Raw genomic sequence first — 6,487 nt, forward strand, 5'->3', positions numbered from 1 at the left:
AACCGGGTGGAGGGGAGCTATGGGGGAAAAAAGAGGAACAACTGTAATAATCTGAACAATAAAGATTTAATAAAAAAGTAATTTCTTTAATGGTTGCAGGCTATTTAGAATATCTATTTAATCTTTGTAGAGTTTTGGTAGCTTGTAGGTTTTGAGAAGTCCATTTCTTCCACACTGAATATATAAACCTGAAGTTATTTGTAGGATTCTCTTATTAGCTCTTTAACAGCTGAAGAATCAGTAGTGATAACCTCTGTTTAATTACTGATATTGGTAATTTGTGTTTTTTTCCTCTTTTTATTTGTGTCAGTCTTGCTATAGGTTTGTCAATTTTATTGTTGTTTTTTCCCCCCTGAAGAATCCACTTTTTGTTTCATCAATTTTCTCCAGTTTTCCTGTCTTCAATTTTATTGATTTGATCTCCAGTAGGTATTTTCCCTCTTTCTGCTTGATTTGGGTTTATTTTGCTCCTTTAAAAATTTGTTTTTGGTTAATCCTCACCTGAGGATATTTTCCCATTGATTTTTAGAGAGAGTGGAAGGGAGAGGTAGAGACACACAGAGAGAGAAACATTGATGTGAGACAGACACATTGATTGGTTGCCTCCCACTCAGGCCCCAGACCAGAACCGTGGGCCGACACTCTATCCACTGAGCAAACTGGCTAGGGCTATTTTTAAAAAATACATATTTTTATTGATTTCAGGTAGGAATGGAGAGGGAAAGAGAGATAGAAACATCAAAGATGAGAGAGAATCATTGATAGGCTGCCTCCTGCAAGCCCCCCAGTGGGGACCGACGAGCCTGCAAAAGCATGTGCCCTTGACCAGAATTGAACCCTGGACCCTCCAGTCCACAGGCCAATGCTCTACCCACTGAGCCAAACCGGCTAGGGCCAAATAGGGCTATTTTGGTCTTCTTTTATTGGCTCTTGAAGTAGGTATTTAGACTATTGGTTTGAGACCTTTCCTCTTTTTCTTTTTTCTCCTCTCTAATAAATATATTAATATTTATTTTATTAGAAAGCTACTGTTTTAATGTTTTTACCAACAGATATAATGAGCCCTGTTGGAAAAATATCTGTGGTTTCTTATTCTCTTCCCACAAGGGATTAAAGCCATAAGCTTTGGCATCCAAATAACCTTAAGTCAACAACGGTTGACCTAAGTGCTACCTGTGGAAAGTCACTTAGCCTTACTCAGCCTCAGTATTCTAGCTGCTGAATGGGGGTGCTAGTGCTTATCTAACTAGGGAAGTTGCCTGGATGAATTCAATTGTTGGTCTTGGTACCAACTGTCCTTTTTGCATTGTTCACAGACAGCCTATGATCAATAAAAGGTGGCTATTGTTAATCCTGTTGCTGGTTCTGTCTGGTTTACACTCAGATGGGTTTCATGTCCTTTCTCTGCTCTGTTCTATGGTCAGTGGGGCTTCCCCTGTGTGGCTGAATTTCCTAGGCTTCCAAGGCAGTTGGCTTCCTATTGGGTTGGCCAAAGGCAAACACTGGCAGGATATCTTCAGATAGCAAGGAGGAAGGAGACACAGGGCATTTCCCCCTTCCTCTCCTGCAGGTGGCTTCTGGGGCACGGGCTCTGTATCCTCTGTGGCCCCAACTTTTCCCAGACAGATCCATCATGGTTCTAGCTCTTCTGAGTGCCACCGAGCTCTGGTAACACCACCTCTTCTTTTTACCTCTTTGGGCAAGAATTGGCAGCAGCTTTCTGCCATATTTAATCTCTGGGTTATCTCAGTATCCTATGTTTGGTCTCAGCATAGCTCTCATCCAGCTAGATAATCTCCTATATTAGATTCTTTCTGTTTTAAATACTTGGAAGTCTGTCTTCTTTTTAAAAAAAATGTTATTCCATCATACTTTCACATTTTTATTTCAGAGACAAACTTTTAAAAATATATCTTATTGATTTTTTACAGAGAGGAAGGGAGAGGGATAGAGAGTCAGAAACATCGATGAGAGAGAAACATAGATCAGCTGCCTCCTGCACACCCCCCACTGGGGATGTGCCCACAACCAAGGTACATGCCCTTGACCGGAATCGAACCTGGGACCCTTCAGTCGGCAGGCCGACGCTCTATCCACTGAGCCAAACCGGTTAGGGTCCTTTCTGTCTTCTTGCTTAGACACAGACTGATACAATCATCATCCCTGAGATTTTTGTGGGCCTTTTTTTGAAAAATGTGGAGCTGATTTCTGACTGCTAATATATCATGAATTCACTGTGTGGTTTTAGCCAAAGCAACAAATAGCACTTGTGTTCCCAGCTGTAAAACAAAGGTGTTCAGCGTGGCCATCACTAAGGGCCGCTATTGTGCTAGAAGCCTCTTTCCACAGCCTGGACTAATTTTTTTTTCTGGACTAATTTTTATCATTAGTCTTAGTAACATGTGTCTGCAGTCCCTTCACCACTGGCTTCTGATTGTGGTTTCTCTAGGCTGCTGAGTCAATTATGAAAGAAGGGCTGGAGCCAGGCTGTGGAGAATGAGGAAAGTGGCTGAGCAAGGTGCAGGCAACCTCCTTGGGGAGAGCCAACCAGCCAGAGCATCCTCAGACCACGCACACCAGGCCTGACCCATCCCGCAGCCGTGCACCACACGTTTGGAGGAGGTGCTGGCTCTTTCACTCAGTCACCATAGGGCACTTAGCCAGCAGTCTTGCTGGCTCCACGAACAACACAAGTTGAAAAGCCTAGATATGGGGGCACTCCCCTTTCCAAGTTAATTAATATTTCAGCCTCCAGCTGATGCTATTGTGACTATGGTGGGGGGAAAGCCCCAATTTTCTTTTTTTGTCTTTTCCCTGAGCTTTTCCTTCTCTTCATGTAGAAACATGCCCTTGGGACTCTAGTGGAAGGAGCACTGATTCTGACTTAGTTTTCACAGGCCATCATAACAACTAGTGACCACCTGTAACCATAACTACAGCAGCAGCAACAACAACAACAACAACAATAGCCTTCACTTTCTAAATTCTTTCTTTGTTCCATGTACCTGGTCAGGTACATTCCAATTTAGCACCTCATTTGATCCTCACTAAAACCTAAAAGCTAAATCCCATGTTCCACATTTTCAGCAGAGACTGGCCTTAGGAGTAGTTATGTCATTGCTCAAATGTCTGTCACCCTATCAAAGACAACTTGCTTGACCACCCTGCCTAAAATTTATCTTGTTCTTCTGCCATTGAGCCCATTCATTGTCGTTTTATCTCAATTACTGTATTATTCATTTCTAAAATTTCTATTTAGTTCTGCTTTAGAGATTCCATTTTGTTGCTGAGTTTCTCTTTTCCAACCCATGAGTTTTCATAATGTTTATAATTGCTCATTGAAGTATTTTTTATGACAACTACTTAAAATCTTTGTCAAACAATTCTAACCTCCCTGTCATTTTCATACTGGCATTGACTGTGTTTTCATTGGAGGTGAAATGTTCTCTGTCCTTGGAATCATGCATGATTTTAATTGAAAACTGGACGTTTCAGGTATTATGTTATGAGACACTGAATCTTATTTTGACATTCTTCATCAGTTGGCTGGAAGGGGGAGGGGCTCACCACCTTATCACTGCTGGGTGGGGGCAGAAGTCCAGGGTCCTCAGTGAGTCTCTGTGGATATCCAAGTGGGGAATGGACTTGACTTCTGTTGTTTCCTCCCTGGCTGTAAGGGGCATGTGTGCCTTGTTGTTGCTTCCCAAGTGGCCTCCACTGACACCACAGGGTGTGCCTCACTGCTAGAAAATGGTGAAAGTCCTGACCCCATTCCCATTGGAAGGGTGAGGAGTGTGGAATTCCAGGCTATCAATGTGATATCCTCTGACAGCACAGTAGCGGAAGGGACTTCATGCCAGCCTGGTAAGGGTAGAATTATAGCCCACCCCCCTTCACACTTTGCTAGCTTAAATGAGCATTGGACCATAGTTTATCCTGTGGAGTTTGGCTAAAGTAGAGCCGTTATTATCTAAAAATTGTCTGTTTTGCTAGGTTGACCCTTTCATGGTCTTAGACTAGAGAGAGGGTTTTGATGGGGGCTTCCCCCCTCCCCCTTGATATTTCCAGGTTGCTGGTTCTTCGGCTCCAAATCTGAGATATCTCTTCCATACAGCCTTTCTGTATTCTCTCACCAGCAACTGGTTTTGCCCTCATGTGAAATTCATGGAAGATTTTCTATCTTCCCCTCCAGGGCTGGAGCTAATTTTATATCCACTATTTTTATGAGATTTCCTTAAGGTAAAGACTACATTATATTCAGCCCTACACATACACATTTCTTTTTTTTCTAATGCAAGCACTTAGTGCTATAAATTTCCCTCTCTACTTTAACAGCATCTCACAAATCTTGATATGTCATATACTTATTTTCATTTAGTTCAATATACTTAAAATTTTTTTCTTTGAAGGGGCAAGATGGCAGGGGAGCAGGTGGAAGTAATACTCACCTCCTCCCAGGACCATATTGAAGTCGCAACTAAATACGAAACAATCAATGTGAATAATCATCTGAAGACTAGCTGAACAGAAAGTCTTATAACTAAGGATGTACTGAGGAACCTGCATTGGGACTGATAGGAAAGGCAGAGACTCAAAAAGGGTTGGATCCACAACCCCTGAGACGCCACACCACCAGAAAGGTCTGTGAGTCCCAGGTGGGTGATGGTTGGCCTTCAGGTATACTGAGAATTTTGCTGAGTGGCCTCAGACCCAGCACTGGTACTGAGTTTCAACCTGTATCAACTTGGTGAACAGCACTCACCCCTTCCCAGTGACTCACTGAGAACCTATTTCATGCAACTTATGCACTGCCAGAGGCTCTTCCAGTGACTGAGTCTAACAGAAAGCCAGCAGTTGGAGGCAAGTCTTGGGGTGCCTTGGGCCTCCTACTAACCTGCCCCTGGGCTCAGAGCTGGTGGAAGCCAGCCTTGGTATGCAGCCTGGCTTCTTTAACATGCACCAAGGCCCAGGAGAGGCAGCCACAAATTGCAAATCACTTGGTAGCTCCAGATAAGTAGCCCAAGTTCGATTATAGGCAGCATCTGACACTGACCTACACTGGAGTCCCTCCCAAGAGGCCCCGGAACCAACACACCCAGTGGTGGGCTTCAGACCACATCAGAGCAGGACCCAATTCTCTTCACAAGTGGCACAGCCAAAGGGAAATGTTGGCAGGTACTAGACCCTGCTGAGTTGAATTCCACTTTGTGTGCTCAGCACCCACATAGCAACTTGTATACAGTGCTTGGAGATGACTCTCAAAGTCAGCCAGCCTGAAGGTGGAGCCCATGCATGGAGGAGCCAACATGAATCAAGACTCAAGTACAAGAGGTGGGCTCACATAACCCAACACAAGGGAAATTCCTGGAGCACCTTGTTTGGGTGATCAGGCAGAGTGTGCTACTAGCCCTACAGGACACCTACTACATAAGGCCATGATACCAACACTGGAAGGCATAGCAACCTGGTGAACAGCACTCACCCCTACCCAGTGTCTCTACCTAATACACAGAAAGAAATATAGAGAGGCAGCCAAAATTGGGAGACAAAGAAACATGCCCCAAATGAAAGAACAAGAAAAATCCCCAGAAAAAAGAACTAAATGAAATGGAGATAAAACAATGGTTATAAGGAAGTTCAAGGAACTTACATGTTATAAGGGAAGAATGGATGAACTCAGTGAGAACTTAAGTAAAGAGATAGTAAGCATAAAAAAGGACATAGAAACCATAAAAAGAACCAGTCAGAAATTAAGAATACAATCTATGAAATGAATAATACACTAGAAGGAATCCACAGTAGACTAGATGAAGCAGAAGATGAAATCAGTGATTTGGAAGACAAGATAGCAGAAAATACCCAATCAGAGGAGCAAAATGAAAAAAGGATTTAAAAAATGAGGACTCTGAGAAAACAGATAGCATAACAACATCTGAATAATAAGGGTACCAGAAGGAGAAAAGAGAGAGCAAGGGATTGAAATCTAATTTGGAAAAATAATGACTTGAAAACTTCCCTAACCTGCTGAAGGAAAAAGACATACAAATTCAAGAAGTGCAGAGTCCTAAACAAGATGAACCCAAAGAGGCCCACACCAAGACACATCATAATTAAAATGGCAAAGGTTAAAGACAAAGAGAGAATCTTAAAAGCAGTTAAGAGAAAGAGTTGCCTACAAGGGAGTTTTCATAAAACTGTCAGCTGATTTCTAAACAAAAACATTTCAGGCCAGAAGGGATTGGCACAAAATATTCAAAGTGATAAAAAGCAAGGACCACCCGGCCAGCATGGCTCAGTGGTTGAGCATTGACCTATGAATCTGGAGGTCATGTTTCGATTCCTGGTCAGGGCACATGCCCAGGTTGTGAGCTCCATCCCCAATAGGGGGTGAGCAGGAGGCAGCCGATCAATGATTCTCTCTCATCATTGATGTTTCTATCTCTCTCTCCCTTCCTCTCTCTGAAATAAATAAAAACATATTTTTAAA

The 6,487-nt window shown here is 42.9% G+C and overlaps 1 pseudogene; it reads right to left on the reverse strand.

Moving 5' to 3' along the window:
* Positions 1-1,727, reverse strand: part of LOC102241219 — a 7,153-nt pseudogene extending 5,426 nt beyond the window's left edge.
* Between the last annotated feature and the right edge of the window lie 4,760 nt (positions 1,728-6,487).

This window comes from Myotis brandtii, unplaced genomic scaffold, assembly GCF_000412655.1.
Source record: "Myotis brandtii unplaced genomic scaffold, ASM41265v1 scaffold903, whole genome shotgun sequence".
In the NCBI taxonomy this organism is placed as follows: Eukaryota; Metazoa; Chordata; class Mammalia; order Chiroptera; family Vespertilionidae; genus Myotis; species Myotis brandtii.